Source organism: Myotis davidii, unplaced genomic scaffold, assembly GCF_000327345.1.
Source record: "Myotis davidii unplaced genomic scaffold, ASM32734v1 scaffold223, whole genome shotgun sequence".
In the NCBI taxonomy this organism is placed as follows: Eukaryota; Metazoa; Chordata; class Mammalia; order Chiroptera; family Vespertilionidae; genus Myotis; species Myotis davidii.
Genome location: NW_006294609.1, coordinates 4,666,607 through 4,678,016, shown reverse-complemented (window position 1 = coordinate 4,678,016; position 11,410 = coordinate 4,666,607). Strand labels below are relative to the sequence as shown.

The window sequence follows — 11,410 nt, the reverse complement described above, 5'->3', positions numbered from 1 at the left end:
CACAGCTCCTGAATCTCAGAGGGAAGGCTGGAGTGGGTGGGTGGGACTAGCTCAGCCGGGGGCAAACTACGGCGCGCGGGCTGGATCCGGCCCGTTTGAAATGAATAAAACTAAAAATAAAAAAGACCGTACCCTTTTATGTAATGATGTTTACTTTGAATTTATATTAGTTCACACAAACACTCCATCCATGCTTTTGTTCCGGCCCTCCGGTCCAGTTTAAGAACCCATTGTGGCCCTTGAGTCAAAAAGTTTGCCCACCCCTGGGTTAGGGCAAAGGTGGTTTCTTTAAAGTAGTAAATAAATATAGCTTTATGAAATACTTATTACATTGACTATATTTTTCTCAATATTTCTTAGACCAGTGACTATTTTGTCAGGGACCAGCACTAAATTCTTAACCAGCATTTGGAAATTATTCCACTAAATGGCCTTTCAAAGTTCTTTTCAGATTTAGGATGCTAAAGCTTCAGGACATGTGAATATTTTTTTCTTTTGAGCTTTTCCTCCTCTTTTGGGGTGGATGTGAGGTACAAATTAGAATCAGGCTTTTCCACTTATCCTATATAATAAGTGCTTCCTAGACTTTAGGATTTTACAAATGAGTAAAACTAAAAAAAAAAATGGGAGTTGCTAATTTTGTATTCTGCTAAATTAAGAACACTTAAAAACAGCTACCACTGAATTCCTAAAAGGAATAACAATTGATACTAAAAAAAAACTAGGCAAAGTGCTAGTATAATCTCAGAATAAAAGGTGGTTTCTTTTTAAAAGATATATATCTTTTATTGATTTTTTTACAGAGAGGAAGGGAGAGGGATAGAGAGTTAGAAACATTGATGAGAGAGAAACATCGATCACCTGCCTCCTGCACACCTCCTATTGGGGATGTGCCTACAACCAAGGTACATGCCCTTGACTGGAATCAAACCTAATATGCAAAGTGACCAGTCATTCTGCCATTTGGTCAATTTGCATATGCGGGCCGGATCCGGCCAGTTTGAAATGAATAAAACTAAAAAAAAAAAGACTGTACCCTTTTATGTAATGATGTTTACTTTGAATTTATATTAGTTCACACAAACACTCCATCCATGCTTTTGCCTTATAAAGGCTAATATGCAAATTGCCTTATAAAGGCTAATATGCAAATTGACCAAATGGCAGAATGACTGGTCGCTGTGATGCGCACTGACCACCAGGGGCCATATGCTCAAGGCAGGAGCTGTCCCCTGGTGGTCAGTGCACTCCCACCAGGGAGCACTGCTCAGCCAGAAGCCGGGCTCATGGCTGGTGAGCGCAGCGGTGGTGGCGGGAGCCTCTCCTGCCTCCGTGGCAATGCTAAGGATGTCCCACTGATGGCTTAGGCAGGAGCAGGCCTAAGCCGTCAGTTGGACATCCCCTGAGAGCTCCTGGACTGCAAGAGGACACGGGCCAGGCTGAGGGACCCCCCCCCCCAAGTGCACTAATTTCATGCACCAGGCCTCTAGTTATATTGTAACTTCATTATGTGCCTGTTGAGTTTCTGTCTGATTTAGATGAAAAGAGTTTTGTAGGAAATCCAGAGATGGTTGGGGGTGGGGAAGAACTGGCTCTGTACCCTTGCGCCACTTCACTGAACTGAAACAGAAGAAATCAATCATTTACCAAGAGCTAGTCTTTTGTTCTGAAATGTAACTGAGAAGCAAAGTGAGTTTGAGAACCAAGCCATCAGAAATAATTTCAGTATTTGATTAACAAGTTGAGATGTGATGTTTTTCAGGTGCTACTTTTTTGTGAACTTAGCCAATCAGTAAACAGATGTTAAAGTGACATTATATTTGGCTCAAAAGGCTTTGTCTAGACTAGGGGTGGGGAATGTCCAGCCCTGAGACCTTATAAGGCCTGAAAAATCATTTGGTCCAGCCCTGCTAAGACATTAGGGGTGAGTTAATTAAATGTTTGACCAAATATAGCAGGCTAATTTTTAACTTGATAATTTTGTATGGCCCTCGAATGATGTTATAAATATCCAAATGGCCCTTGGCAGAAAAAAGTTCGCCAACCCTGGTCTAGACCAGCTCTGAAAGATGGAATCTGATCCATAGTCTAAGATGCTGAGATTTTTAATTTATTAGATGACAAGTTCTGCACTGAGAAAATTGATTTGGTTATATGTAATTGTCTTCCATATTTGGTTATTTGTAATTGTCCCCATATCAATTTTGGGATCAAAGACAAATTCAGTGCTTTTCCCAAAAGGGTCTAGGAGTATCGTTGTACTAGTATTTCTCTTTACCAGAGATAACTGCTATGGAGAAACAAGATAATGACAGTACCAGACACTGTCCTAATCAGCTTCTCTGTTTACTCTTGGGCATTCTAGTATTTATTTTGAAACAGGTTGACATGTCAGCAATCATCTTTTCTTAGTGAACGAGCCCAGCTTCATTTTATGGAAGATATGTTAGTCAGGTACTTTAGAGATATCAGTTTGGATTGCAAATGATGTGAAGTGCATGGCTTGGAGTTAAAGCATAGAGTTTGGAGTCAAACATACGTGAGTTGAAATCCCAGCTCTAGCACTTGTTTGCTGTGTGATTTTTTTTTTAACAAGTTAACTTCTCTGTCTTAGTTTCCCTATGTAAAATAGGGACATTGGTAAGGTTTTTAGGGTTGTTGTGAAGATTAAATTAGATAACAAATGCAAAATGCTTGCCCTTAGTGTAAACTATTGTTATTTTTATTATCATTATTTTTGAAGGTAAAATAGTAACTCTGTGTATTTCCTTAAGAACAGAATTCACCTGTAGGCCTTTTATTTTCTCCACATTCTTACTGATCCATTTCTTTTTGAATGCCTGGCAATAGAAAGCGGGGTCTATTAAAAATATTCCCGCCCTAGCCGGTTTCGCTCAGTGGATAGAGCGTTAGCCTGCGGACTCAAGGGTTTGATTCCAGTCAAGGGCATATACCTTGGTTGCAGGCACATACCCTGTGGGGAGTGTGCAGGAGGCAGCTGATCGATGTTTCTCTCTTCGATGTTTCTCTCTATCCCTCTCCCTTCCTCTCTGTAAAAAAAATCAATAAAATATATTTAAAAAATAAAATAAATAAAAATATTCCCTCAGCTAGAATTGGATTTCACTATCTTAACTTGTAAATGTGTTCTCATTGCCTTTCTGACCTCTTAGACTCAGCCTAAGTCAAAGGCATAAATTCTACAGTGGCTGTGGGTCTATATAAAATTATTGTGATTTTTTTAGAGTCTTCAAATGGTTTTAATATAATAAGAATTCAAATAAACTTTTGCTAATTGAGCCGAAACCGGTTTGGCTCGGTGGATAGAGCGTCGGCCTGCGGACTGAAGGGTCCTGGGTTCGATTCCGGTCAAGGGCATGTACCTGGGTTGCGGGCACATTCCCAGTGGGAGATGTGCAGGAGGCAGCTGATTGATGTTTCTAACTATCTCTCTCCCTTCCTCTCGGTAAAAAATCAATAAAATATATTTTAAAAAAAACAAACTTTTGCTAATTGATAGCTGATTTCCCTGGATTTAATCCCATATTTAGAGGCACTAGGCCCTTCTGTCTGAGTAGATTTCTGATATTAGCCCCCTGTGGCTAGCTTTTACAACTCTTTTAGCCACAAACTAACAAATGTCTGATTATTGCAGTGGCACTGTGTTTGATCTGTGACAGAACAGATTTGTATCATGACTAGTCCTCTTTGTTAGGGGTAAGTACTCCTTTTAAAAATATATATTTTGATTGATTTCAGAGAGGAAGTGAGAGGGAGAGAGCTATAGAAACATCAATGATGAGAGCGAATCATTGATTGGCTGCCTCCTGCGTGTCCCCCATTGGATTGAGCCGGCAACCTGAACAGTGTGTGCTCCGGCCAGAAATTGAACAGTGACTTCCTGATTCATAGGTAGTGCTTAACCACTGAGCCATGCTGGCTGGGCAGGAGTAAGTACTCTTAACAGCAAGAAAAAAATCCCTTGTACCCTTGACCCATGTAATAGAAATAGCTTTATCTGTCATCCTAAGTGTTTTGGGACATTTAAAGTCTAGAGTGAAACTCTCTTATATTATTTTCTGTCACTTCTGATGGCATAGAATCAGAAATTTGTTTTAAAAATTTCATCCTCAAGTATTTTTATACTTGATTGTACTTTATCTCTATTTTCTATAAGTTTGAGCTGCCATCTTTGAAGACAATTTTACAAAGAAGTAGAAAAACCACATGTTTGATATAGTTTTAAGTATCTTCTTCTTGTAAAAGAGTGAACCAAAGTCATTGTAGCTTCATTTAGTCTCAGGATTCAATTTATTAAAAAAAAGACCGGATTGAAAATCAGGACTCTGGAGTTACCTTGTTGGATCTGCTTTAGGCTGGTGAGATTTTGGGTGAATAACTTCTTACATTACTTTTTCATTAATTTAATAGTAGAAGCAAAATAGTTTCTGCCATATAACAGACCTCAAATAAGTCACTTTATTTTATTTTTTAATATATTTTATTGATTTTTTTACAGAGAGGAAGGGAGAGGGATAGAGAGTTAGAAACATCAATGAGAGAGAATCATCTATCAGCTGCCTCCTACACACCCCCAACTGGGGATGTGCCCGCAACCAAGGTACATGCCCTTGACTGGAATCGAACCTGGGACCCTTCAGTCTGCAGGCCAACGCTGTATTACTGAGCCAAACCAGCCAGGGCTAAATAAGTCACTTTAAAAACAAATTCACTGCCCTAATTGGTTTGGCTCAGTGGATAGAGCGTCGACCTGTAGACTGAAGGGTCCCAGGTTCGATTCCGGTCAAGGGCATGTACCTTGGTTGCGGGCACATCCCCAGTAGGGGGGCGCGCAGGAGGCGGCTGATCGATGTTTCTCTCTCATCAATGTTTCTAACTCTCTATCCTTCTCCCTCCTCTGTAAAAAATCAATAAAATATATTAAAACAAACAAATTCACTTATCAGCTTGGGTTTCTTATTACAAAAATAGGATGAAATGTCAGTCTTATGTAAAAATACTTTTAGGTTATAAAATTTATACCAATATAAGCTTGAATAGAAGGTTCTTGTTTGTCTTTCCTATTATAGATTCTTCTTTACACATGTTAGTAATTCAGTAACTATTTGCTTCGCTGGTATTTTAAGAGAGTAAAGATGATAGAGTTGAGTTTCTCAAAAGAATACAAAGTAAGGTGATAAATTTACAGTCAACTATAAATTGAAGAATGTTAACATTAATCACAAAGGTCAAGGTTATTAACAACAATATCTCTCAGGCTTGAATAGTTTTTTATTCTAAATACAGTGGGGCCTTGACTTACGAGTGTCCCGACTAACGAGTTTTTCGGGATACGAGCCGTCTCTCGGCCGATTTTTTGCTTTGAGCTGAGAGCTAAAATTCGGGTTATGAGCCAGCTTCAGATACCGTATTTGCCGGCGTATAAGACGACTGGGCGTATAAGACGACCCCCTAACATTTCCACTCAAAATACAGAGTTTGTTATATTCTCACCGTATAAGACTACCCCCTCTTCCGCACACCTTCCACACACCAAATAAAAGGTAAAACAATATCAGATTTGATTTTAACATTTTAATTTATATTCAAATGCTTATGACATGCAGGAAAACTGTCACAAGGCTGTATGTAATCAAACATATACATAAAACAGTGCAAGTTTATTACCGGTAAACATACCGGTAATTCACTAAAGAAAACACACTCTATAGACTGGTACCGTAGATGCTTCTCAGGAACACAGGCAAGCAGCCCACAACCTAGAGGGACTGTCAATGATAGAAGTAAGATAACAAATAGAGGGAGAGAGCAAGTGCCGGGCAAGTCCCTAGCAAGTTTGCTGGCGTGACAGTTTCACCTTAAAAGCCTTCAAACTCCTCTTCATCATCTGATATTAAAAGTTCATCGACGACATCTTGGTGCCATGATAGGGATGATAGGGGTTTGACTGGTCAACATTTTCTATGCTGTATTGTACAATGGGGCAGTATTGTGGCTGGCTGTTGGCTATATACAAAGCCTGATTTGATTGGTCCCTGCTCCCTGTTTGCCCGCCCTGTCACTATAGCAGTCTGGTCCACCCTTGCATCAGCATCTCCCTGGGACCTCACTAGTGCGCAAGTGCGAGCTCTTCAACCTTCTAACAGGCACCATGATAGCGCAAAATCGCGAATCTTCAATGCATATGTAAAGAAATATACGGTAACCCGAATTTACCACACTCGCAAAATCGCATAACAGCCGAGCATACACCCAGCAGCGCTGCTGATGCCTGAACGGTATGTGGAATGAAGTGGGCGGGCATCGGGAGGCCACTATGGCACGGGGCAAGCACTATGGGCAGTCTATCTGAAGTGTACCTGGCGTATAAGACGACCTCCCACTTGGAGGCATATTTTTCAGGGCCAAAAAATCATCTTATACGCCGGCAAATACGGTACCCCACTGCTAGTTGGCGCAGTGAACGTCACAGTGAACGCCACAACATCAGCCCAGCATCACGTGTCTCACTCATTCACTTTTTGATTTGACATACGAGTAATTTGAGTTGCAAGCTCCGTCACGGAACGAATTAAACTCGTAAGTCAAGGCCCCACTGTAGAGTTTTTTCTAAACTGTAAGAAAGGCCAAGTTTAGAATTTTCTGTGTCTGATATGAGGGTGGAGGGAATCTATCTGATATAATGACATCCTGGTTCCCTCTACTGGGCTTAAATGAAATTGCCTTTAAAAAAATTTCTATTACAGATGTCTCCCATTTTCTCCCCTTTTTGACCACCTCCACCCAGCTATTGCTTCCTCAGACTTCTGTTTCCTCATCATAGAATGGCCATTCTCTTTAAATCTCAAGAGGAGAGAGAAAGACAAGGAAATCAAATCACATACCAAATTTTACTGTCGTGATTGGAGAGACATGTAATTTACTTCCTGCTATAAATCATCACTTATTTTAAATGTTCACTTTAGTAATGATGGAAACATTTTAGAAATCCTTTTGCTACGGATTTTTTCTTAAGAAACTAAACTTACATCTGCCTGTGGCCTCAGATAAAGGACTTCAAAGTTATTAGATAACTGTTTATTGTTTACAATGTTCTAGTCATTATACTACATTCTGGAGTACACATGGATGAACAAGATAGATAAATTTCTTATTCTCAGGAGTTTACAATTCTAGTGATAATTCACCTGGAGCTGTGAGTGCCGGCTGTGCATAAAGTTCTGTGCTGAGTTGCTAGAAAGTGAGGTTGGTTATGATATGGTGGTATAAATATAGAAACAAATATGATTCTTCACCTCAGAGATTAAAATCTAATGGCTAGGGGACTGTCTAGGGCGGGGGGAAAAATGGGCACATATGTAATACCCTTTGTAATACTTTAAGCAATAAAAAATAAAAAATAAAATAAAATCTAATGGGAGACTAGACATATGTACTTTATCTAAATCATTACAGTACAAAGCAAATTATATCCTATATAATAAAAGTCCAGGGACCAAATGGTAGAATGACCAGAACGACCACTCGACCAGTCACTATGACGTGCACTGACTACCAGGGGGCAGACGCTCAATGCAGGAGCTGCCTCCTGGTGGTCAGTGTGCTCCCACAGTGAGAGCGCCACTCCGCTGACTGGGATTAGCGACACTCCCACAGTGGGCTGATCCCCTCAGGCAATGCCCCCCACCAGTGCGTGAATCCCATGCACCAGCTCTCTAGTTCTTTAATAAAAGTATAAACTAGGAATGTGAAAGAAGTGATTGGTTCTTTTTTAAAAAATTATTTTAATTAATCAGTTAATTTATTTTTTAAATTTATTTTTTATTGTTGACTAGAGGCCCGGTGCACGAAATTCATGCATGAGGGTGTGTGTGTCCCTCAGCCCAGCCTGCACCCTCTTCAATCTGGGATCCCTTGAGTGAAATCCGGCTACCCGTTTAGGCCCGATCAGGATTGGGCTTAAATGGGCAGTCAAACATCCTTCTCACAATCCAGGCATGGACCCATTGATTGTCCTGGTTACACACATGCAATAGTTTTAAAGGTCTAGGATTTTTTTTTTCTGTAAACCTTTCAATCCATAATTTGACTTTTTTCCCCCTTTCTCTTAAACATAGGCAGAAATCTTATGTTTTAGAACACTTTAGTGGACAGACTTAATTTTTCCTGTTTGGAGTTGCTATATTCTGCCCCTGGGCCCCCCGTCCTCCCATCCCCTACCCATCACCCAAGTGATTGGTTCTAACTGGGGAGATTCAGAAAATTATCATCGAATGGGTAACCAAACCAAAATTTCACCTAACCAAAAATTTCAGTCTCTCCTTATTATATCTTTTAGGAGCCAAATGTATTGATCTGAGATTTCTTTCTTTTATTTTTTCCTGATAAACTTGAGCAATAAAATGGTCTAAAGTCAGGCAGTGTTAGGAGGGAGGTAAAGTCATGTCTCAAGATCAGGGGGGATGGAAATATTCTCTGTCTGTGCTATCCAAAGTGTTAACCAGTAATCACACTTAGGTATTGAGTACTTAAAATAGGGCTGGTGTGACTGAGGAACTGTATTTTAAATTGTATTTAATATTTATTAGTTTGTAAATATATTTTATTGATTTTTTACAGAGAGGAAGGGAGTGGGATAGAGAGTTAGAAACATCAATGAGAGAGAAACATAGACCAGCTGCCTCCTGCACACCCCCTACAGGGGATGTGCCCGCAACTAAGGTACATGCCCTTGACCAGAATCGAACCTGGGACCTTTCAGTCTGCAGGCCAACGCTCTATCCACTGAGCCAAACCGGTTAGGGCTAATATTTATTAGTTTAAATTTGAATAGTCATGTGTCTAGTTACCTACTGTATTGGACAATGCAGGTCTGGATAATACATATTTTGGTTACTCACTGAAAATATGGAGACCTGGCATTTTATGTAGTGAGCTTGTTCAGGATCTTGTACCTGAGCTATTGTGTTGTTCAGCCAAATTCTTGCCACTAAACTACTTTCTAACACTGAGACTATGCCCCTTATCTATGTGACTTACTGACATCCATTGTCTTCTCTGTTGTTATTATTTTTAAAATATATTTTTATTGATTTCAGCGAGGAAGGGAGAGGGAGAGAGAGAGAGAACCATTAATGTTTAGAGAGAACCACCGATCGGCTGCCTTTTGCATGCCCCCTACTGGGGTTCGAGCCTGCAACCTGGACATGTGTCCTTGACTGGAATAGAAGCCAAGACCTTTCAGTCCACAGGCCGACGCTCTATCCACTGAGTCAAACCAGCTAAGGCGTCTTCTGTTATTATTTATGTATGTATGTATTTATTTATTTTTCTGCAAAAAGCTTTATTGTTTCATTTGGTCCAATGCATGGGAGAGGGCTTCAGGGTGGTTAAGAGAATGACTAGTAGTTTTGGGAAGAGGCTCAAGTACCAGGGGAATGCAGAGGAGCCTCTGGAAGGCCTCTGGTCTCCAAAGTCTCATAGTCCTGCTTGAGGGTGAGCCCTTTGAAGAGATATTCACCCAACCCAGCCTGAGGGCCAGTTAGCCTGTGGATGTTAGTCAGGTGGTTGCCCATCTTCTTGATCGGTTTCACCTCATCCAGGAAGTGGTTCACCAGAAAGTCACAGAGATGAGGGTCTGCATGGGTAGAACCCAGGGCATGCAGCTCCAAAAGGGCCTGGTTCAGGTTCTTCTCCAAGGGCAGGGCAGCTTCCATGATGTCCTGAGTTTTGCTCCATTCATCTTGGGAAGGTTTCAGCATGTCCTGAAAGAGAATGCGGCCACCACGCTTGTTTTGCAACTTAAAGAGATGCTCAGTGCCCTCACGTTTCTTCTCTACCGACTTGCGGAAGAAGTGGCCCATGCCCTCGAGAGCCACATCATTACTGTCGAAATAGTAGCCCAGAGAGAGGTAGTTATAGGAGGCCTCACAGATGCAGGTCAGGTGATTGACTGCAGCCTCCACCTCAGTGGAATAACTCTGACAAATTTGAGAGCTCATGGTTATTCAGCAATAAGGAGTTAAGGTAGAACTGGTGTGTTGGTTGGTCCCAGAGGTGATTCTGAAGGTGGTAACTGGATAAGACACAGGAGGGTGGTCGAAGGTGTCCCTGGCTCTGTTCCATCCAAACACTGTTGAAGCAAGAGACAGATCCAGGACTGCTCAGGGCACTGACTTCTCTGTTATTTATTTATTTATTTTTTTATGCTCCCTACTGGGGATTGAGCCCGCAACCCAGGCATGTGCCCTTGACCAGAATCAAACCTGGGACCTTTCAGTCCACAGGCCAACACTCTATCCACAGAGCCAAACCGGCTAGGATGTCTCTGTTATTTTTCAAAACAACTTTCCTGTTAGTTTTTTCCTCTTTTAAAATGGAATTTATTGGGGTGACATTGGTTAGTAAAATTTTATAGGTTTCAGGTGTAAAATTCTATAATACATCTGAATATTATAGTGTGTGTTCACCACCCCAAGTCAAGTCTCTGTCCATCACTTTTCCCCACCTTTACCTCCCCCACCCCCAATTTCTTCTGGTAATCACCCTAATGTTGTCTGCATTTATGAGTTTTTCTTGCTAAATTTCTTCACCCTTTTCATCCAGCTCCCCTAGACATAGACAACAGTATGGTGATTACCAGAGGGAAAGGGGTGGGGCGGGGGTAGTAAATGGTAAAGGCTGTCATATATATAGTGATGGAAATGATATGACTTTGGGTGGTGGGCATACAATGCAATTATACAGTTCATGTATCATAGAGGTATACACTTCAAACCTATATAATCTTATTAACCAATGTCACCCCAGTAAACTTAATAAAAAATATAAATTGAAATCCTTATGGCATTTTCAATAAAAAAATAAAATAGAAAGATTCTAGGCATTTTCAATAAAAAAATAAAATAGAAAAAGATTCTATGATTTTTTTTTATTGTTGACAGTATTAAAGATGTCCCCCATCCCCCACCCCCCTGTCCTTCCCCACCCAGGCTTTCTCTACACTATTGTTTGTGTCCATGGTCTATGCATATATGTTCTTTGGTTAATCTCTTATCATCATCCCTTTTACTTCCCTGCCCTCTGAATTCTGTCATTCTGTTCCATACATTCATGCCTCTGGACCTATTTTGTGCCTAAAAGTGGACCAGTTAGGTGAGAGGAATTGGATAATACTGTGGTTCCTCTGCAAAGGATAAAATAAGGCCCTGGTTAGTGTGGTTGAGCTTAGTTGGCTTAGTTGGTTGAGCGTCAATCCATGCATGGAGAGGTCACCATTCAAATTCCTGGTCAGGGCATGTGCCTGGGTTTCCGGCTTGATCCCCAGTAGGGAGTGTGCAGGAGGCAGTCAGTCAATGTTTCTGGCAGGTCTCTCACTTTCCCTCTCCAT

The 11,410-nt window shown here is 40.9% G+C and overlaps 1 protein-coding gene and 1 pseudogene across 2 annotated transcripts in view; one reads left to right on the top strand and one right to left on the bottom strand.

Moving 5' to 3' along the window:
- TMEM116 (transmembrane protein 116) overlaps window positions 1-11,410 on the top strand; it is a 36,350-nt gene that overhangs the window by 11,487 nt on the left and 13,453 nt on the right. The gene's annotated exons all lie outside the window — the stretch shown is intronic.
- LOC107183935 lies at window positions 9,444-10,039 on the bottom strand (annotated as a pseudogene).